The 22720-nt window shown below is 35.0% G+C and overlaps 1 non-coding gene across 1 annotated transcript; it reads right to left on the minus strand.

Moving 5' to 3' along the window:
- Positions 1 to 21741: 21741 nt before the first annotated feature.
- Positions 21742 to 21847, minus strand: LOC148567256 (small nucleolar RNA R71). Its single transcript, XR_015882144.1, has one exon. It is a non-coding gene; the product is annotated as a small nucleolar RNA R71 (small nucleolar RNA).
- Positions 21848 to 22720: the final 873 nt, after the last annotated feature.

The raw sequence follows: 22720 nt of genomic DNA on the forward strand, positions 1-22720 counted from the left end.
TAATCAAGTTTGTATCGAGGATCTAAAACAACGGCAACAAGTATCAAAGGATTAAACTTGTCAACTGGTCCCCAATATTTATCGTATTTAGCCTTCATAGAGCATGCCATAGTTCCCAATAATTCAGAATTGTTGTGGCTCCAAGATGTTAGTTGAGAATTTATAGATGCAATTTCATGAAAGCATTTGTTTGAAGTAACATGTAAAGAAGATGAGAAACACAAAGTAATCTCATAGAAGATTCTCAAAAAATCAATGAATAGCCTAGCATGTTGCCAATCAAGTGCCGTGGGTGGACCAACTTTCTTTTTACCCCCACTATCCTCTCCAAACCATCTAAAAAAATCAGTTTCTTGATCATAAAGTCTATCAAAAGCTTTTTCAAATTTTTCAGCATGTTCCAACATTAGATAGGTGGAATTCCATCTAGTTGGAACATCTAAACAAACAAGACTTTTAGACTCTATCAACTTAGCCTCAATGCATTCTTTAAATTTTTTAATTCTTTGGGGAGAAGATCTAACATACCTAACAGCATTCCGAATGCTTTCAATGGAGGCATGTTGCTCTTTAATTCCTTCATTCACTATCAAGTTGAGAATATGAGCACAACACCTCATTTGCAAATATTTTCCTCCGCACACCAATCCACCCCTTGTAGCTAGTTTTCTTTGAAGGTAAGTGATAGCCCCATCATTTGAAGATGCATTGTCTAATGTGATTGTGAAGACCTTTTCGATTCCCCACTCTCTCAAACATGTCTCAATTTCTCTCCCTATTGTTTCTCCCTTGTGGTTCTCAATCAAGCAAAAGTTGAGAATTCTCTTTTGTAGCTTCCATTCGTCATCAACAAAATGTGCAGTTAGGCTCATGTAGCTAAAATTTTGATTTGATGTCCAACAATCTGATGTCAAACAAACTCGAGCACATGACTTTGCCAACCAAGCTTTAAGTTTTTTCTTCTCATCTAAATAAAGCTGAAAGCAATCTCTTGACATTGTCATCCTGGATGGTACAGTGAATCTTGGCTCAAATCGATTAATCATTTTGCGAAACCCAATCCCTTCGACCACGTTAAAAGGGTGTTCATCAAGGATAATAAACTCAGCCATTGCCTTCCTACAATCTTCCACGCTATAGCCATTGACTTTGAAAGTTTTGCCGGCTTCACCTTCTTCACCAACCTTAGGCATATAACCATGAAGTGTCCCATTTTTGCCTGCTTTTGTAAATATCCACTTGTGAGAAATTTTCAAGTGTTTATTCAAAGAATTTGTGCCATGTCTAGTTGGATGACATAGATATACTTTTCGACAGTGATTACATTTGGCCTTGTGCTCTCCATTGGTCTCGCTAAATGGAAGCTGTTTAAAATGCGTCCAAACATAAGACTTTTTTTCCTTGCGAGTAGCCTGCTGTCCCTCATTAGCTTACTGTCCCTCGTTAGCCTGCTGTCCCTCATTAGCTTGTTGTCCCTCGTTAGCCTGCTGTACCTCCTTAGCCTGTTGTCCCTCATTAGCCTGCTGTCCCTCATTAGCAGCAACCTCATGCTCTATGTCCATAGCTTTGTTGTCCTCATTACATTGGACTGCAATAGAACTAGGATCTCCTCCTCCCATTTGTGTTTATCTAAACATAAAAAGATTCATATAACAATATATCTAAAAAAAACTAAACATACTTAAACAACTTATCATAAATTCAATATATCTAAATAAAACTGAGCATACTTAAACAAGTCTTCACTGTTCAGTCTCATCATTTAACAATAACAAATGCAAAAAGAATTAAATGTTTAATTTACTAATCCAAAAAAGAAAAACAAAACAAATAAAAAAGATTCATAAGTATGTTGGTAGTAACCAGTAATCGTGGAATTCATGGTTTCAAAATGGTTTGGCATTTTCTGCATCATTACTTTTATCTCTCTAAATGAACCTTTTTCAGCACAACATCATTGCAATCTTTTAATTTTTGTACCCTATCTGTGCATAAAATATGTGACCACTCGTACCCTCACAAAAAACAAACAACTTATAAGGCTTTCCAAGATTGGTATTTAGTATTTACTAACATAAAGTGCAGTAGTGCACAAACCAGAAAATTCAACTTTTAAATAACAATCAAATTTTAAGTGGAAGAGATCAATTACAATTATTAGTGGTGCAAATTATAAAACTAAAATTATTGTTCCTACTTCCTACTTCCAAGAATTTGCTAAGGCAGCCAATAATTATAATTGCAAATTATGTTCCTGCTCCCAATTTCTCTCAATTGTTAATTCCTATCTCTAATCAATAACTTCTTCCTATTTCATCTAACATGTAACTCTCATCATTGAAGTATTCAAAATACAAACCAAAAAATTAAACACAAAAAAATCAATTTTGTTAGTTTTTCTCAAAATCAAACCAATTATAGCAAGAAAAATATCAACGATTTCATTAGTTCTTTCCAAAAATTAACAAAACAAACAAAATAGGGAAAATATTTAGCACTCAATAGGCCAGTAGTTGCAAGAAAAAATGAAAATCAATGATTTTTAGCAAAAACAAATTACCTGCTCTGCGTCTTGCGATGAGCACTGCGTTGGTGAGAACTCTAAGTCTCTGAGAGATGATTAAAGGCGAGTTACTGGTGCGCACGGTGTTTGACGGTCAGCAGTTGTGGTGGTTGATCAAACTTGGTGGAGAAAGAGGAAGCTCTCCGTTGGCCGTTGGGGGCTTGGGGCTACGGCGCTACGCCTCAGGGGAAGTGGTTTGAGTGAGAGAGACTGATAGAGTGTGTTGTATGCAGTTGTGGTGGTTGATCAAACTTGGTGGAGAAAGAGGAAGCTCTCCGTTGGCCGTTGGGGGCTTGGGGCTACGGCGCTGCGCCTCAGGGGAAGTGGTTTGAGTGAGAGAGACTGAGAGAGTGTGTTGTATGGCTGTATGCTGTGCAGTGTGCCCTAACCCCTGAATATTGTGGGGCTGTGGGCTATTGGGCTGTGAAATGTGAAGCCTGAGTCCTGAAGAATAAATTTGTAGACATTAAACATAAAGCCAAGAAACAATAAAACATAGTGTAATGCATATTTTTTTTTATTTTTTTTACTGCATGCACGGGTCCAACGGGCCGGGCCCGGGTGACCCGAAGCTTGGCCCGAATCCGATTTAATAAATAACCGGGGCCATTTATTGAAACCTCGGGTCTGACCGGGCCATAACAAAGCCGGGCCAAATTAGCCCCGAAGTCACCGGGCCCGGTCCGGGTCTTCGGGCCGAACCGGGTCTTGTGCACCCCTAATTTGTACACTAAAATCAGCCACTAAAATTAACCACCAATGTATTTGTGTATAAATATATGTGTGCTTTAATTTATTTTCAATGTATTATTTGTATTCTAGTATGTATTTTATACTGGTGGCTGACTTTGGTGGTTGATTTTAGTATACATGTAACATAACTCATTTCTGTATTTGCAGCAAATTTGGGTGTAAAATGAAGATATTTGGGTGTAACACGAAGATATTTGGGTGTAAAACAAAGATATTTGGGTGTATTTTTATTTTGATAAGTTCTGCATAATTCAGAACTCTTCATCTTCCTCCTCCTCATCTTTTGCTGTTCTTCTTCATCTTCTTATTTCTTATTCTCATAATTCTTTTTTGGAGGAAAAAATCAAACAAAGAAGAAAAAAATACATAATGTTGCAAAATCAAAAGAAGAGGGAGGAGAAACACTATATATGATGAAGATGAAACACGCGAAGAAAAAGGAGGAGAAACATAAAGAAAAAGGAGAAGAAGAAGGAAGAAGAGGATGAGGAGGAAAAACGCGAAGAAAAAATGACAATTATGATTTTCATCGAGGAAAAAGAAGAAGAGTCGTTCTTAATGGTGAGGGAGCGCTTTGGAAACGTGATGCGCGTGTTAACACGCTTTTGTGGGTGAGTGTAGCTTCTGTTGGGTTTGACCCAACTTGTAAGACTTGTAAACCAAAAAGACTTGTATGTGTAGCATGACTGTAAAAATAAAATAATATCCAAGCTTATTCCAGGATAGTAGTTTATTATTATTATTATTATTATTATTATCTGAAACAGATGGATTGGACCTAGATATGGGTCCAAAATTCTTTTGGGCGCTAAATTCGACGTCTCTATAGAAGAGGTGTCGTCGTCCAATGTCTTGAGGATGGAGGTGGTACCTGCAAGGGAAGTTCGATGTTTAAGTTAACAAGGATTTTAGATAAGATTTTATGTAGATTAGAGTTGAGAAATACCTCGAGTAGAGGGGATATTTATATAATTGAATGAGTGACCTAGTGGCCACTCTTGTAACTTTCCCTCCTATTTTAGTGGGTAGTTATCTTCTCCTTTTTTTACGGGGTTGTTGAGATCTTATATTTGAATATATGAGCATTTTTGTAGATGTAGTTAAGGTTTTGTACTAAGGTCGATCCGAAGAGGTCAGACACGCAGCCATTGTAGAATTCGAGCCTTATATGCTTTTGGGACTGGCCTTTAGTTTTGAGCCAAAGTATGAACAGTGTCCCTGCTCGAGACCAAATTCTTAGAAGTTGGACTCGAGCATCCATTTAAGTCGTGGATGCGAGTTAATCAGGTTGGCTTTCTTGACGTGCTTTGAGGATCCAGGTCGGGAAACTCGACCAAATTTTTGAAATGATGTGACGTTTCGCCTTTTGTAATGTTTGCACGCTTCTTCGATTATATTGGTAACCGTGTGCACCGTTTAATGTGTAAGAATTCAATTTTCGGTAAACAGACTTTTTTGGCTATTTTAAAATTTATTTCGCAAAATGTCAAACCATGACCCTATAAGAAATAGTGAGGCTGGCCCAATGGTAAAAAAAATAAAAAATTAAATAGAAAAAGCCATTAATAAGGTCAAAATTGACTTTATGACAACAATTAATTTTCTTAAGTCAAGTTTGACTAGTAAATAATAAATATTAGTTTACCATTGGTTTATTTTTCTTACTAGAGACTTTTTGAGCCAGAAATTCACTTTTAGTGACGGTTTTGGGTGTGCCAAGAAAAACTCTTATAAGCAAAAACTTCGAAACCAGTGGTAAAAAAAAGAATTTCTACCTTGGTAATTGTGTCCCAAGATTGATATTAGCAATTCATTCATGATTTATTTCTTTAAGAATAAATCTTAGCCATTAATTATTTTACCACGGTAAAATTTATTTCAAACCGAATTTTTGACTAGTATTCCGCAAACGACTCCTAGAAACCCTAAATCTTCTTACTTGCCACACAAGTAACCTGTCTCTCTTTCTCAGCCTCTGGGTTGAGACTATCTTAGCCTTTCACCCCGCTCTGCTATATTTTTAACCTCGAGTAACTAACTGCAGTTAACTGTGGATAAGCTCGACACGCAAGCGCTGACCAAGCTTCCTCGTTTTCATGTCCCTTATTCATTGAAGCCCAGCCCTTGACCACGAAAATTCCAGCCTCTTTTTACTATCATAAATTCAGCAAGACTTTGATTTTTTATTTAAGGAAGCATTGGCTACAAAATTCACAAAAAACTTTACACATTTTTACACTCTTTTGACCGAATTCTTGAGAGAGAAAGAGAAAAACTTTTTGCACTTGTTTTCTGTGCCCCATCTCCTATTTCAACTCTTCTTCTATTGTTCTTCTTGTGTTCTTCAAGTACTCAATCCATACAAGCACAAACTCTTGCCCGTTTTCGCCAATCCTTGCGTTTATATTGAAATTTCAGCTAGGTAAACTCTTGTTCTTTCTCCTTTTCTTTTCTTTTTTAAAAACAGTAGCCATGATGAATTCTTACTCTCCTTCATGTATAGATAACTCCTCTTGAAGCACCCATGGAGCACGCCTAAAGAGTTAGAGAGATTCGAGCTCAAGGTGGTTGAATTTCGACGTTTTTGCGATACTTTTGGCCAAAAATGAAATTGCACCATCACCAGCTGTGCTTATGCCCTTGTGTGCACGTTTTCTAGTATGTGAAAGGTTTAGGAACTGAATTCAATAAGAGGTAAGAGTTAGGATTAGTTAGAGTATGTCTGTTCTTGTTTTTGGTTTTCATATGAGCCACTTTGTGGTGATTTTGTGCTTGATTCTTAATTTTAGAAATTCAGTGATGCTTCTCTATTTTGGACTATTATTTGAGTGATATATGAAACTTATTTACCTTTGGAAATTATATGAAACAACTGAAATTATTTGGAGCACTTGGAGTTTAAGTTTCAAGCCTTAAAAATCACTAAAAGTGGATAAAAATAAAAAACTGCACTCCTGAAAATTCAGCCACTAAATGATCATGAAAGTCATGTGTATAAGGGTTAAAAAGAGGTTAGAAAATTGATTTTAATCTTATGGAAAAAGGTGTAAAAGTAAAAAGGGTGTTATGGTCATTTTTCGGTAAAAAGAAAGTTAAAAATGTAATTTAAGTGAAGAATAAATAGAATTCTGAACTTAGTATCATTAGGGGTAAAATAATAATTATATAAATTAATTAGGTCAAAATTATAATTACAATAAAGTTTCGGACCTAAATAAAGACTTTAGTAAAAATTAGAAGTAAAATGGTAAAAGGCAGTAACTAGAATAAGTAAATAAATTAACAAAGGGTAAAATGATCTTTTAGGTCCTTAAGGATAGAATTGGCATTAACTAAAAGTATTATGGATAATTTGGTCATAGAAAAATTATTAGGATTAACCCGGTAATATTTTGATGGTAAATCAGGTTAAACGGTAAAACTAGAGTACTTAGGGGCATATTAGTAAATTTAGGCATAAAGTCAAACTAAAAATGATTAATTAATTTAATGAAGGAGAAAAGGTCAATTAAAAAAATATGAGGGTAAAATGGTGAAGTAATAACACTAGTGGTGAAAGCGTCACTAAAAGCCTAAAAGAAAACTAGAAAAACGAAGTTATATACACAAAGGGTAAAATTGAAAATGTACAAAAATACCAAAGGAAAAAATAATAAAATATGTGACGAGGCTGAGATATTAAAAGCAGGAACCGGTCACAAGCTTTCAAAAAGAAGGGCAGAGAAGTCCTTTAGAGATAAATTTTATTTGAGATGTGCCGCGGAAAAAGAACTGTAAACCCCAAGGTGTCAGAAGTTGTTTGGAGGTAGGTATTATCCACTGACTGCTAAAACTTTGTTTTTCCTTTATGCGTATATTATGGCGTCAAGCTTTACAACGATTGTCTGTTGTCACGGACTGGTGGTATTCTTAACCACATCGACACGTATGCACGGACGGACACAAATTGGGAAACCATATCTAGGACTAGTTCTTAGGTAATGTCGGGTTGTGGGTAGTCAACCGACGCATGAGCTCATGGCCTGCATAGGAGCAGGCATGCATCATACTTGGTTACTGCATTCTCTATGTTTGTGATTGCTTACTTGTACATGTGATTATATTTCGTCTCTGCTTCTTGTATTTCGTGCTTGGTTACTATTCTACTATATACTTGTATTTGTACTTGTTTGTGTGACTTACTAACCTAACTGCGTGAAGTCTTAGACTTAGGCTATGGAACCCCTTAGGTTTTCCTGTGTAGTACCCTGTTGAGAACCTTAGGTTCTCACCCCTTACTTCCCCATTCCGCAGATGCAAACCGGCGAGATCTTCTTTGAGTTTTCAGCCTTGGGACTAGCGAGTAGCAGTAACATTATCGGAGGGTCAGAGCGACTTCTTTTACTTCCACACCGCAGTTCCATGTTTTTTCAACTGCCAGGGATTGATGACCAGCAGTAGTTATAACAATAGCAGTAGTAGTAGTAGTAGTCTTTGCCCTCGCTTTGTATAGACTTTTAGAGGGCTATGTGCTTTTATAAATACCTATATAAACAAGTTAGAAGGGGTCCCAGACTAGAGTGACTCTTGTGAGTCGAGGCCTGTTAGTATAAATATGGAGTCTGTAAATATTTTCAAGAATAAGCAACGACGTAACCCAGTATAAATTATGATGTACTGAATGAGCCTTCACGCATATATGTATGAGATTACTATGTTTTTTGTATTTTCTATGCATCATGTATATATTATCTATTCAACTTTTATCTATTTCGTTATTTCTATATACCTGACACACGATCTCGACTAGCACTATAGGCTCATATGTATATATTTAATATAAGGTCTAAAGTCTTTAGGGAAAGCCGTGTAGTAGCACCTGGCAACTAACATTGGTCATAACGTTCTAGAAGTTGGGTTGTTACATAATGCATAGTAGAGTTACCATTTGCCCTATTGTTTATATAAGGCAATTTCTCCTCCTTTTCTCATTTTTTCGCGTTTCCATTTCCCCTTAGGGTTTTTCTTTTCCTCTGCAGAGCCATTTTCATTTTGAGTTCTTCTTTCCTTCGAATCTTTCTTCATTTTTCTTCGAATCTCCCCCTTAGTTGTTTCTTACAAGCTTTTGGGCCCCTTTTTTCCAAGATCTTTGCACCCGCCTTTTTCGCTTTCAATATCATCAAGGTTGGTACTTTCTCTTCTTAATGGTTGTTTATTAGTGACTGTTTAATTTTTGTTAGGGCTTTCTTGTTTGTGATGTTTTCTTAGCTTCTTGTAGAGTGTTATATCTGTTCTCTAAGAACACGATTTTGTTGTTTCTAAAAGTTGCCAATTAGGGAAAAATATGGTTTTCTGGCTCTGCTATTTGTTTGTGAACTCCTCCTTGTGTGTTGCTTCTTTTGAATATTATAGTAGTTGTTGATTTTCTTAGAATAATTTTTTGAAGTGACCTTCACTGTGACTGGGGTTTTATATTGTCCCCAAAAGGTGTCGTGTTATCTCTGACGATGATGCCATTTTTGTTTTTGTGAACCTGGGATATACTTTTCCATAGTTAATATTTGGAGATGCAAATATTTTGCTTCTGTGATGATTTCTAACTTGTTTGATGATTACCCGAGCTATTATTTGTAGTGATGTAGTTTTTCCTTTTTTTAGATATATATTCTTATGTCTCGCTCAGTAGTTCTCAACATGTCTTCTAGAGTTTCTTCCAACCTAGATTGGGTAGATAGTACGATTTTGTCCATTGTTCCTGTAGTTGATAAGGAGTACATAGAGAGATTTTGCTTTCAACAAAGAATTTGTAGAACCCAAGAAGAGAAACAAAAGTATGAATTAGAAGCTCCTGATCCTGAGGATAGAATATGTTTTTCCCAGTATAACAACTCAAAAAACCATTTTTTGTTCATGTACGAGTGTCTGTTCACTAAGCTTAGGGTGACTCTTTCTTGAAAGAGTAATTTTCGTCGGTTAGGAATTTCACACAAAATAATTCCATTGATAGTATAGTTTCCAACCAACAAATAATACTCAATCAAAGTTTTAATATGGTTGGCATAAGTACAAACCCCAATGAAAATAAACTGAAGTATTCAAACCTCGGGTCATCTCACAAGGAATTGCAATGAAGTGATCAATTATTGGCTATGAAGGGGCAAAGGGGGTTTGATTTGTAATTAACAAGAAAAGTAAATAACAAGAAAGTAAATGACAATTAACTAATAAAGGAAAGGAAAAGAACTCTTCGCTAAGGCTTGGGAATTAAGATCACCATCCTTGTCTACAAATCATGTATTGACAATTACGAGAGACCAACCCATCAAGTCTAATTCTATGCTTGAAGTACGTCAAATAGGCTTGATCAAGATCAATCTATAAGTCCCAACCTACCTACTAATTAGCTTAGTAGTGGGTTAGTGTCAATGGGTATCAAATTGACCACTAAGAGTCCTCAAATCACCAATTCAATTAGACTCAATGACTCAAGATCACCCAATTCCCTTAGCCTAGGCCAAGAGTAAAGAAAACTACTCTAAAACTAGTAAAAACATTTCATCAAACACCTAGAGTGCAATAAAAGTAGACATCACAAAATGTAAGAATTAATAAAAGCTATAACTAACATGAGCAAGAAATAAACAATAGCAATGAAGATAAACAGAAAAAGACATGGAAACATAAAATTGCATTAAAAAAAATTAAAATCCAACAAGGGTTCATAAACATAAAAGAGAGAAAAATAAGAAATTAACAAGAGAAGTAGATAAACTAAAGTGTTAGAACAAATAAAAGTAAAGAAAAACTAAAATGAAACAAGATTAAAACATAGATTTAAAAGGAATTGAAATAAAAATCCTAAAATCTAGAGAGAGGAGAGAGCCGCTCTCTCTAGAATTCTACCCTAAAACATGATGAAAAACTATACTATGACTCCCCCCATTCTCTTACAATCCTTGGGTTCAAAAGCATCAGAAATGAGTTGGATTTGGGCCTCCTTGAGCTTAGAAATCGCTCCCAGCGTATTGCCTTTAGTGAGGTCATGTGCCGCTTGGCACGCGTACACATGGGTCACGCGTACACGTCACTGGCAAAATTTCTCTTCACGCGTACATGTGGGTGACGCGTGCACGTGGCCTTGAGTTCAACAACTCCTCATTTCTTCATGAATTCTCCATTTTTGCATGCTTTTTCTTCATTTCTTCAACCCAATCTTTGCCTTCTAATCCTGAAATCACTTAACAAACATATCAAGGCATCGAATGGAATTAAAGTAAATTAAATTTAGCAATTTTAGGGCCTAAAAAGTATGTTTTTACTTTTAAGCACAAATTAGGAGAAATTCACAAAACCATGCTATTTCATTGAATATATGTGAGATAAGTTGATAAAATCCCCTAAATTCAACACAAGATAAACCACAAAATTGGAATTTATCAACAATCTCCTTTTCCGACTTTGAAACAGAAATTATTCAAACCTCTAAGATTTTCCGTTCTCATCTCCATCCGAACTCCTGGAGTTTTTTTGAAGGTTTATCAGTTAGTTAGTCAGGAGCTCGAGCTTCCCTTACCCTCCAAGGTTTTCTTTTACCTTTTCCATCTTACCAAACCCTTTAGTTCTAAGATGCAACATTGGGCTTCTTTCCAAGCTGTGTAGGGTAAGAAGGTATTTTCCATCTTTGATGATTCCTTTATCATTTCAAAAATTACTTCAAGGTCCGACCTATGGAGGGTGTCCGACCTTTTTTCAATAATGAGAGAGATGAGCCCATTTTTTGTCAATACTGATAGGAGTTCTCTAATGTTGTGAAATATAATCTCGAGGATCTTGATGAAGTGGAAGAATATATAGTAGCCCTATTTTATGAGTGTTGGGGCCGATCTCTTCACCTCGATATAAAGACATTTCGATAGCCAAGCCCAGCTATGTCTGAACTGAACTAGGTAGCTAGTTTTTATTTTGTAGATAACCCCGCTCTTTTATTTGTTGAATTCTAAGTCTTAAAACTTCTTTTATCCTTTGCTTTTATAGTGAGAATGACCAGTGGCTCGGACGCTTTGCAAAAATTAAGGCAGGCGAAAAAGAATGCAACTGCTCAGTTAGTTCAATTGAAGGAGGTCAAGAAGTCGGGTAAGACTTTATCTCCTTCGAAAACGGATTCATCTTCTTCTCAGTCTGGAAAATTGGCACCTCTCCCACCTTCTATCAAAGAGTCCACACCTCAAACTGTCCCTCCTATTCCCCTTTTAAAGAACCTCTGAAGGAGTCTAATACAAGTGGCTCTCAAAATAGAAAAACCTTCCTTCTTAGTTTGAAGTGTTGATGAACAAGGTTTTAATATTGTCAGCTTTTGTGAAGAATACATCCTTCCCCATAGTTCCATAGGTATAGACAATTCATCTATGGAGAGACATTTGGAGGTGCTAGCCCAAGATAGAATTCAAAAGATGGGGATGTGTTCGGCTTTGCTGAATAGTCTTCACGAAACCCCTCTTAATGCTACTCAGAGGGAGTTGTTTGAGCTTCAAGCAGTGGTTGCTTCTTTGAAGGAGGCCAGGTCAAAACTAGAGGCTGAGAAGAAGACTTTAGCATCTGATGTTGCCAAGATTTGTGAGAGGGTGAAGCTTTCTGAGGCAGTGTGTGCTATGGTAGAGGGCTTCCAGAAGAAGGCTGAGGAGAGACATCGTCGAGAGGAGAGGCTTGAAAGAGAGGAAGAACTCGAGAAGCTTAAAGAAGAGCATGAGGAACTAGAACTATCAGTAGTAAAAGGCATGGATGAAGTGGCTGAAAATTTGAAGGCTCAGTTCAGAGTTATGATGCCCGAGGTGAACCTCTCTCTCATTGACCCTGACAATGTCATGATTGATGGGAGGATTGTTTTTTTGGATTCAATAGACGTAGAATTTCTCGAGAATCTGAATCTAAAGGGTGTTGATCAAGCCCTTCTTTCTTCCGATGCCGAAGAAGTCAACCCGAGTAGCTCTGATGTGGTTCCTCAAGCTGAACCTGAAATAGTCACTCAACCTAAAGAAAACTCCCAACCTGGCTCACCTGCTGCTGAAGATGCCTCTTAGGTTTAGCTTTTACTTTTCTTGCTTCTAAGTTGTAATGCCCGAATTTGTGTGTTTTTGAACGATTTTATTTTGTGGGACAATTTATTTAGTGAATGCTTTGAACTTTTATCTTCGCTTCATTCACTTATCTCTTTTTTTTTTGCAATAAGTGTTATAGAATTTTCCAGGTGAGTTATTTTTGCAACTTATTTGTACTTGGACTTCTTAGCTACTCGTTTTGATCCGAGTTGTATATGAAGTTGGGTAACTTGCTTTTATTACTCCTTGCATGGATGCTTGATCATTGAAGGTCGGTTGTTACTCATGGATGCCTAGCTTTTTAATGCTAAGTTATTTTGCCAATTGATGAGCCAAAACTTGATGGACTAATATTGACAAGTGTACTAAATCACTTCAAGTAATACCACGGTAAGTAGATATAATTCCCACGAGGATTAAAGAATTGAGCAAGCAACTTCAAATCGAATCTCTAATAAGATTAACAAACCTTTGAAGTGGATGAGATCTTGAAATAATAACAGTAAAGTATGTGAATAAATGCTTATGAATGATTAGAGAAATAAACAATGAATGGAGATGTTAAGATTTCAGAGATGTTTAAGTTTTAGAAAAGAAAAAGTTCAGGTTTATTTACTTTGGTTCATGCAAGATACTTTCACGAAAAATCATATATAATCAAACTCTAATTCCTTAGTGAATCAATTTCTCTCTATCTTATTTAATCGCTAATTCCTTGGTCAATTAATTAAGAGAAAGCAGTTAAGCACAATTCTGATTTAAAGTCGCACAATCTTCCAAAAGCTATCCTTAGTCAGTTTGAAAAATTATGAGAAAGAGTTTCAATCTAATCTCGATATTAAATTTCCCAAGATAATAAAGGAATCCAAGCCAGAGTTAGAATATTTTCCAATACTTCTAATCATTAAGATGAAAAACGAAACTAATTCTTGAAAAAGTAACAATGCATTAATCAAAATAAAAGAAATGTTTAATTACTCTGCAGGTCCCTATAATTTTACCGAATTTTCAATTAGGTCCCTATGCTTTTTTTTTCAATTGGGTCCTTAAACATTAATTTTTTTTTCAATTTAGCCCCTACCGTGACAAAATCATTTGAGATAATAGAATATTGTGTTAAAAAATCGAATATTCTCATAATTAGGTTAAAATAGCAAACTGAACCCACCTCTAATTTTTCAAAATCTCAAAACTACCCTTACATTTTGTAAAACCCTAGCCAGCGCTTGTTCTCTGAAGTCAGTGGCGTTTCTCCTCTGTTTGCTGGTGTCGTTGTCGTCTTTGGCGGCGTGAGCGTCCGTCGTCGTCTGTCGTCCTTGCTCTGTGCTGCACTGGTTTGTGCTGTTAGTGGCAACTCCATAACACAGACGTCACTATCAAAGTCTTGGTTACCTCCACAGCTTTGGAGAAAGCTCTTTAATTTCTCTTAAACTAAATTTATTGAGCTGAAGAATTCAAGAAAGAAAGAAGAACGAAATCGAAAATGGGTAATCAGAAGCAGAAATGGAAGAACAGTCGCAAAGATTCCCAATTCGCACCCTTTCTTACTTCACGTTCCAACATTGACCTTAAGGTGCAAAATTTCCCTAATTAGCCTTTTTGATTTTGCGTCTTATCTCAATTTAGGGTTTTAAATTTCACCGCAATGTGTGTAATTTCCCTTTATGTATTCTATTTTCTAGATAAATGGTGAAATTTGAGTGTGAGAAAACTGAGTCAAGGGTTTAGGGTTTTTAATTTTTGTTCTTTTGTGGTAATTCAGGATAAGTAGTGAAATTTGAGCGTTAACACACTCAAGGATCCAAAGAAAAATCTAGGGTTCCTAGAATCAAGGCTGTGGCCCCTGCTGCTGCTATCCCCTGGTAATGCCATTGTTGTTTTTGGGGAAGATGCTACCCTATCACTGCTATAATTCTTCAACCTGATCCTTTTTGTTGCTGTGGGTGATTTCTCTCAAAATGATGAAGATGCTAAGAATCCTCTGCGGTATGCGAATTGACGTCTCTAATTCTATATGTATTATTACAATTAAATGATGTGGATTAAGATTGTAGTTCTAGTTAAAACTGTTGTATGCCTCAACAAAATAAGAAAGGTATTTCGTTACTTTTAAATTATTCTGAGACTTGGTTGCTTTTGTTTATCTTCTCCCCAAGTACAATGCAATGATTTTAGAAGCGCTCTTAGCTTTGAAAGATGCTAATGGATTTGACCTGAATGTCATTGTTAACTTCATTGAGGTCAGATTATGAACTTATAGCAAGTAAACGTCGCAGGGAAGAAGAAGTAATGCTAATTCTCAGAATGTAAGTTACTTAACTTGTAGCTTACCACTGTAATTCCAAGACGTTTCTGTGAAATTTTTTCATCAATTATAAACTTGAAGGACTATAAGATATGTAAAAAATGTTCTTTTATTAAAATTTTGTTATAAAACAACATAACATATCATGAGGCATAGTGTTAATTTAGGAATGTGTAGAGAAAATTCTTAACTGTTGTTTTATATGTCTTGTCTTTTGTTGAAACTTGAGAAAATATATATTGTTTGTTCCAGCCTGAACATAAAAAAATTCATACCTTCAATATACTTGCTTTTTAAATTTTGTCAGTCAAATTAGTTCTCTTGCTTGAAGAACTATATAGAAATAAGTTTTTTTTTTAAATAATTCTAGTTATAACTATATCAATAGTTCTGGTTACCATATGCCATATGCAAGTTCTTTTATTATGTTGATACGATCATATATGGTTGCATATATTTATTTTTATATGCAATAAATTGCTCTTGCAATTATGGAATGATTAATCCCTTTTTTTTTCAATCAGACCAGTTACATGTGGTAGTGACTCAACAATAGAGGTGTATATGGAGGTGACCGGAGAACCCTCAAAGAGATGAATAGACATCACAAATATGATCTTGCTCCGACTTTCTTTGTTCCAAAAGCAGGCTACCATGCTTTGATTGAAGCTTTTGGTGGAAAAGGCTATTTTGTTGGGACATCTGATTAACTCAAGTCTAATCTTTCTCAGCTCTGAAACTGGCCGTTATCAATGTTATAATTGATCCCTATGCTGGTTCAGAGAGTGGGAGGCTACAACACAAGAACTGATTTTCAGATTATCTATATTATACTAAAATTACGTTTTCTATAGTTTTCGTTTTTAGATTTCAAATTTTAATAACACAAATTACATAGCATTGTGGTTTTCTATGGTGTACCATGATATAATAAAGACACAAACTATATTCCATTAATCCACACAAATGTAAAATGATACATGATCATAATGAATACTTGAATGATGAAAATTGAATTTTATATATACTTATTACTACTATTTTTGTTTCATTTTATCAATGTTATAGGAATATCTTTTATTGAATATTTATAGTTTCACCGAATTTTCAATTAGGTTCCTATCCTTTTTTTTCAATTGAGTCCCTATATATTATTTTTTCTTTTCAGGGGTATACAAGTAATTTCACAATTCACTAATATTTTTTTGACGTTGAACGTTAACAGGGACTAAATTGAAAAAAAATCATGTATAAGAATACAATTGAAAAGAAAAAAAAAGTATAGAGACTTAATTGAAAATTCGGTGAAACTATAGGGACCTGCATAGTAATTAAACTTAAAAGAAACAATCAATTTACCAATCCATAAAAATCAAACAGAACTCCCAACCCTAGCAAAAGAGAATTAGTGACTCATGAAAAAATAAAAACTAAACTAAACTAATGAATGCAAGATGTTGGATGCTAGATGATCCTCCATGAATCATCCCTCCGCTTATTTATATCCTAAATCTATCCTAAAATTCAAATTTAAACTAAATCTAATCTTATCTTTCGAAGAAGGATAAGGTAACTAAAATAATAATTCAAATTTAAAACTAACTCTTATCTTTCTAGAAGAAGCTAACAATAACTAATCATTCAAATCTTAAATCTTTGGAGAGTCAGGGCCAAATTAAAATATTCTGGACGAGATTTTTAGGCGCTGCACTTTAGATGTTGGCACTAGGCACCAATGCATTTCGGACCCCCGGGAGGTGGAGATTCTTTGAAGTTGGGGCCAAACATGGGTGCTGGGCGCCCAGTTGATGAAAAACTTGCTGAAGTTGGGCGCCCATGATTGAAGTCAGGCGTCAGGCTTCAAAACTCTTCCACTGGCATTTAACTTCATTGTCTAAAGTTATATTTCAATGTCTGAAGTTAGAATTCAGCTGTTGAAGTTAGGCGCTACTTCCTTTCTTTTTCACTAGGCGTTTTAACTTGGGTTTTCTTTCATGGTGCTTTCCTTGTTTGCTTCTTTTTACTTGATTCTTTAGAGAATAATCTTGAATACACAATGATTCTAAAACAACTCTAAATATATAAATTAGCTACGAAAATTTCAATTAAAACATAAAAGTTTCAATCATAAGAAAACTACTTAAAAAGATATGTAAAAATCACTTAAGATGCCAAGGCATCACAACACCAAACTTAAAACTTTACTTGTCCTCAACCAAAAAGAAGAATAAATAGAGATTATCTTAGTGATAAGAATTGACGAGTTTATTAATTTAATTCTAATTTGGATGTTAAAGTAAAAGTAGGGTTTATAATAATCTCTATGATCGCATGTGAACTTTTGCTATCTTCATAAATCTTGCATACTTAAAATTAAGAATATTCAAACACTCTAATTTGGATTATATTATAGGAATCCTTTTATAATTTTATAACCTTGAAAGTAGCTTATTTTTCTAAAAGATTTAACAATTTTTTAACTGGGGAGGATACTTGAAATTTTGACTCTAAGTATTTTGTCTCAAGGCAGCTCCTTATTGTGGGTTTTCAATCATTAATCCCGAGCCAGTTGGCTCAAGTTATCGGGTGATGAAGCATCCCTCAAATTTAATCATCCACAAGCACTTAACTAAAAAAAATCTTTTCATATATCGAGACATAGGTGTCCAGAGCCTCTTTGAACTCTATATGCTTTATCTCAAGGCAACTCTTAATATAGGTTTTCAATCGTTAATCCTGAACTAGTTGGTTTAAGATATCGGGTGATGAAGCACTCCTCATATTTACTTATCCAATTCTCTCCTTGACACAATAGCACTAGAAGCACATAACTGGACTCTAGTCATTGGTGCTCAAAACCTTGTTATTCTTCTGTTTTCGATCCCTCTTTTTTTTATTGCTTCATGGTTTGGACTTTGAATTCCCATAATATTTTTCTAGATTTTTGTTTTTGAAGATTCTATCTCTCTTTTCGCAAGTTTCATCCATATTGAGTCCATTGATATAATAATATTCTTTTACAAGTGATCCACTTTTTATTTAATCTCCTTTTTATTCTTCAATTCCTCTCACTCAGATACTCTCTAATATTCAAAATTACTAAAAATAAGCAAACAAAATTTTGAACAAATTGAATGAAAAAGAAAAATACAAAATATAAAGAAAACATGATATGAAAGAAAATAAAAGAAGAAAAGAAAAAAGTAATAAGAAATATGAACATTGCATGCAAAATTTTTAAAAATTATTTTTTGAATTTAAATTAAAATCCATAAAAAAAACTATGAGTGAAGGTACTTCGAGATCAACGTAAGAGAGGAAGGGTGCTTCGAAGGCGCTGAACTTGAGCCTTGGGCGCCAAACTTGGAACCTTGGCACCAGGCGCCAGCTTCTTGGCACCTTGAAGGCGTTAGACTTCAATTGTTGAAGTTAGGTGTCAGCCTCTTTTTTTTTTTTTTTTTGAAAAACTAATTAATAAAAGAAAAGTACTTTAATGAAAAAGAGAAGAAGGAGAAAAACACTTTAAAGAAAAAGAGAAGAAAGACATTCTAAATGTGGTTGGGTTGCCTCCCAACAAACACTCTTTTAACATCACTAGCTTGACTCACAATTTTGCTAGGATGGAAGTTGGATTGATTCGCAACACCTTCTTCTAGTGCTTTCCTCCATTGAATGCACATCTTGCAACTCTTCTTCTTTTTCAGAAGTTATGTGTTGTAGAGAGTTCTCAAGGGCTCCTTCATAAATGACTTCTTGGACTAATAGGTCAATTAAACCAACTCTCATGCAGCTCTCTAATTCACTAGGGTATTTCATGACTTTGAAGACATTGAAAATTATTTGTTCATTGATGAACGGATTTTTGCTAGTAAAGAATTCACAATAAATTTCCGTTACAAGTATAGTTTCTAAACCAACAATAATCCTTTCATACAAAAATTTAGTTGTCACTAAAACAAACCCCAATAAAAATAATAACCGAAGTATTCAAACATCGGGTCGTCTCTCAAGGAATTACAGGGAAGTATGTTACTATTGGTTATGAAAAAGTATCTTTTGGGGTTTTGAATAAGGAACAAGAAAAATAAATTGCAAGAAAGTAAACTAATAGCTATTGGTTATGAGAATTAGAAGTCATATCCTAGCTATCCTTATCAATTGTGATGAGAATTTTCCATTGCTCCCACTTAGTTAACCTCTAACTATGGAGGAAAGTCAAGTGGATGAATCAATTTAATTCCTCAAGTCCTAGTCAACTCCTAAGGAAAGACTAGCTTTAGAGGGATCCAAATCAACTAGCAACTTCTCAATTATCAATCAACAAAGGAGTTTGATAACTCAAGAGTCTCCAATTACTCTACCAAATCTAAGAGGAGAAAAACCTACTCGAAAATCCAACCAAACATTTTATCAAACACTTGTTAGGCTGATACGTGAGCATCTTATCTATCTTTTCCTTGTGAATTTACACTTGAATTGCCAAGTTTAATCAAAATTTAAATATTTTTTAGCCACTATGGATGCTACTTTGAGTTGTGCATAATTCTATTTATTTCATGTAGCATTTGGATGGATTTGACGGAGTTTTGTAGCAGAAAAGGGAGAAAGCGAATGATGCTGTCAATCCTGATCTCCTTGCACTCAAACAGAAATAACTTGAGTTATCGAGGTCCAATTGACGTGATTTTAGCGACGTTGGAAAGCTAACTTTTAGGGCTTTCCAACGATATATAATAGTGCATACTTCTTCTCCAGCAACCTCTGCCTCCTCCACATTGAACTTGGCCCCTGCCAAGTTCAGCGTGGAACTTGAAAGCTCCCAGGGAAGCACGCGCCACATCCCACGCTGAACTTGGAAAAAGCCAAGTTCAGCGTGGACTCAAAGGGAAACAAGCAAAATGCTGCTGCCTCCTCCACACTGAACTTGGAAATTTCCAAGTTCAGCGTGGATCCGAATGCCCCAAGTGGTTCCCAAGCACCCATACAAATCTGCGCTGAAATTAATTAATTTTGATTTAATTTTTTTTATTTATAATTAGGAAAAGATATTATTTAATTTTTAGAAAATATATTTTACATTAATTAGGATTAGATATAAAAGAGAAAAGAATCAACCCTTCAGGCTCATCTCTTCTCTTCTACCTCATCTTTAAACCTCCACTGTTAAGGTTAGGAGCTCTGTCTGTTGTGTGGATTGATACTATTATTTTTCTATTTTAATTCATGTACTGATTTATATTTTAAGAATTATTTTTGTTCTTTATCTTATGAATTTGAGTGGAACGGAAGTATGACCTTTGTTCTAATTGAGTTCTTGTATAACTTGGAAAAGCGCTTTACTTGAACAACAGCTTGAAAACATGTTCTCCTAAATTTCTAATTATCTAGACTTAATGGGATACGTGACATATAATCCTCTTATATTTGGGTAATTAGGATTTTTGTGGCATATAACTAGAATTGAACTTCATCCTCTAATTAGAATTAAGTGACCAAGGAATTGGCAGTTGATGAATTTTAGAGGAGACTAAAAAGGTCTAAGGAATTAAGGTTTAGTCACATATAGTTTGCCATGAATTGAATCTTGCATGATTAAAATAGTCAGTAATAAAAGTCAATCCGGAAAATAGATAACTCTGAAGCCTTAACTATTTCTCCATATATTATTTACAACTTGTTTACTGCTTGCTTTCTGATATTCTGAATTTATTGTTAATGCTTTTGCACTCTCAAAACACCATTTTCTGCTTGTCTGACTAAGCCAATCACTTAACCATTGTTGCTTGATCCATCAATTCTCATGGGATCGACCCTCATTCACCTGAGGTACTACTTGGTATGACCCGATGCACTTGCCGATTAGTTTGTGGGTTATAAATTCTACACCAAATTTTTGACGCCATTGCCAGGGATTGACGGTGATTGACAACTATTCGTTGTTTGATTGCTTAGATTAGATAATTTTTCTTTTAATTAATTTTTTATATTATTATTAATTTTTATTTTTCATTTCTTTTGTTTTCTTTATTTATTTAATTTTTTTTCCTTGCCTTTCGTTTCCCATCCCCCTGTCCTTGTTTTCTTTTTTTTACTTCCTTTTAATTTTTTTATTTATTTAAATCTCATCTTTTCTTTTTTTTTCTTTTTTTTCTTTTTTTATTTTCATTTTACTTTATTTTTTTTCATTATTTTTTTTACTTTCTATATTTTATTAGTTTTATTTTATTTTTGTCTTTAATTTTAAAAAAAAATTGCATCCTATATTATTTTTTATTAATTTCTGAAATTAAGTTTGGTGTTTCCTAGTTATTTTTATTTTAATTTTTCTTATTTATTTAGCTCCCTAATTTCGAAAATTTTTGTCCTAAATTTACAAGTAATTTTGAATTTTATTTATTTGTTTTAATTAGTATTTTTATTTTATTATTTTACACAGGTTACCTCACTGGGAATTCTGTGCACTCTGACGTAGAAAATTCCATCTTTTCTTATCTTCTATCTGTTTATGAGCAGGAACAGGAACAAGGAACCTCTGTTAGACTTTGATCCTGAACCTGAAAGGACTTTGAGGTGGCGTTTGCAACAAGCAAGACTTTACAAAGCTACAGAGTCCACTATGGATCATAATAATGCTGTTAATGCCAATGTGGCAAATTCAGTTGGGAATGAGCAACCTAGAAGAGTGCTTGGCTCTTACACTGCTCCTAATGTAGACTTTTATGGCAAAAGTATTGTGGTGCCTCCAATAGCTGTAAATAATTTTGAACTGAAGCCACAACTAGTTACTCTTGTGCAACAAAATCATCAGTATCATGGACTTCCTCAGGAAGACCCAAATAAGTTTATTTCTGATTTTCTGCAGATTTGTGATACTGTGAAGACCAATAGAGTGAATTCTGAGGTGTACAAACTCATGCTCTTCCCATTTACTGTGACGGATAGAGCAAAGCTGTGGTTAGATTCTCAACCCAAGGAGAGTCTGGATACTTGGGATAAGGTTGTCACCGAATTTTTGACTAAATTTTTTCCACCTCAAAAGCTGACTAAGCTGAGGGTGGAGGTTCAGACTTTCAGATAGAAAGATGGTGAGACCCTTTATGAAGCTTGGGAGAGATTCAAGCTACTAACTAGGCAATGCCCTCCGGACATGTTCTCTAGATGGACTCAGCTGGATATCTTTTATGAGGGCTTATGTGAAATGTCCAAGATGCGCTTGGATAATTCTGCAGGTGGTTCTTTGCACATGAAGAAGACACCAGAGGAGACTACTGAGCTTATTGAGTTGGTTGCTAACAACCAATACTTATATTCCTCCAACAGAAATCTTGTGAACTCTGAGACCTCTCAAAAGAGAGGCGTGTTAAAAGTGGAAGCTGTTAATGCCCTTCTTGCTCAGAACAAGCTTATGTCTCAACAAATAAATTTACTTACTCAACAATTGAGTGAAATGCAAGTTTCAACTGTCAACACCCAAAATCCACATCAAGAGGTCCCTTATGACATGACAGGTAATTTTATGCAAAATGAAAATTATAATTATGAACAATCTTCTTCTGAACAGGTCAATTACATGGGGAGTGCTCCTAGAAATCCCAATAATGATCCCTATTCTAAGACCTACAATTAGGGGTAGAGAAATCACCCAAATTTAGGGGGGAGAGAGCAACCTCAGAGGACACAGAATTTTAATAATAATTCTCAGGGTGGTTTTCAACAGAATAATTTTAATAACCACCGGTTTTAGTCATCTCAGCAAGCAACTTCTCAGCCCCAGCAAAACAATGATTTGGAAGCAATATTGGCAAGTTTTAGACAGGAAACCAGAGCATCAATCAAAAACTTGGAGATTCAGATGGGTCAATTAGTCACAAAAGTTAATGAAATTGATCAGAGGACCACTAATAGCCTTCCTGGTAACACAATTCCAAACCCAAGAGAGGAATGCAAGGCTATCACCTTAATAAGTGGACAAGTGGTAAGAACAGAAGCACAAGTTAATGAGAAGCCAGTTGAAAAAGAAGCTCC

Source organism: Arachis ipaensis, chromosome B4 (assembly GCF_059453495.1).
Source record: "Arachis ipaensis isolate K30076 ecotype BB chromosome B4, ASM5945349v1, whole genome shotgun sequence".
NCBI classification, from domain to species: domain Eukaryota; kingdom Viridiplantae; phylum Streptophyta; class Magnoliopsida; order Fabales; family Fabaceae; genus Arachis; species Arachis ipaensis.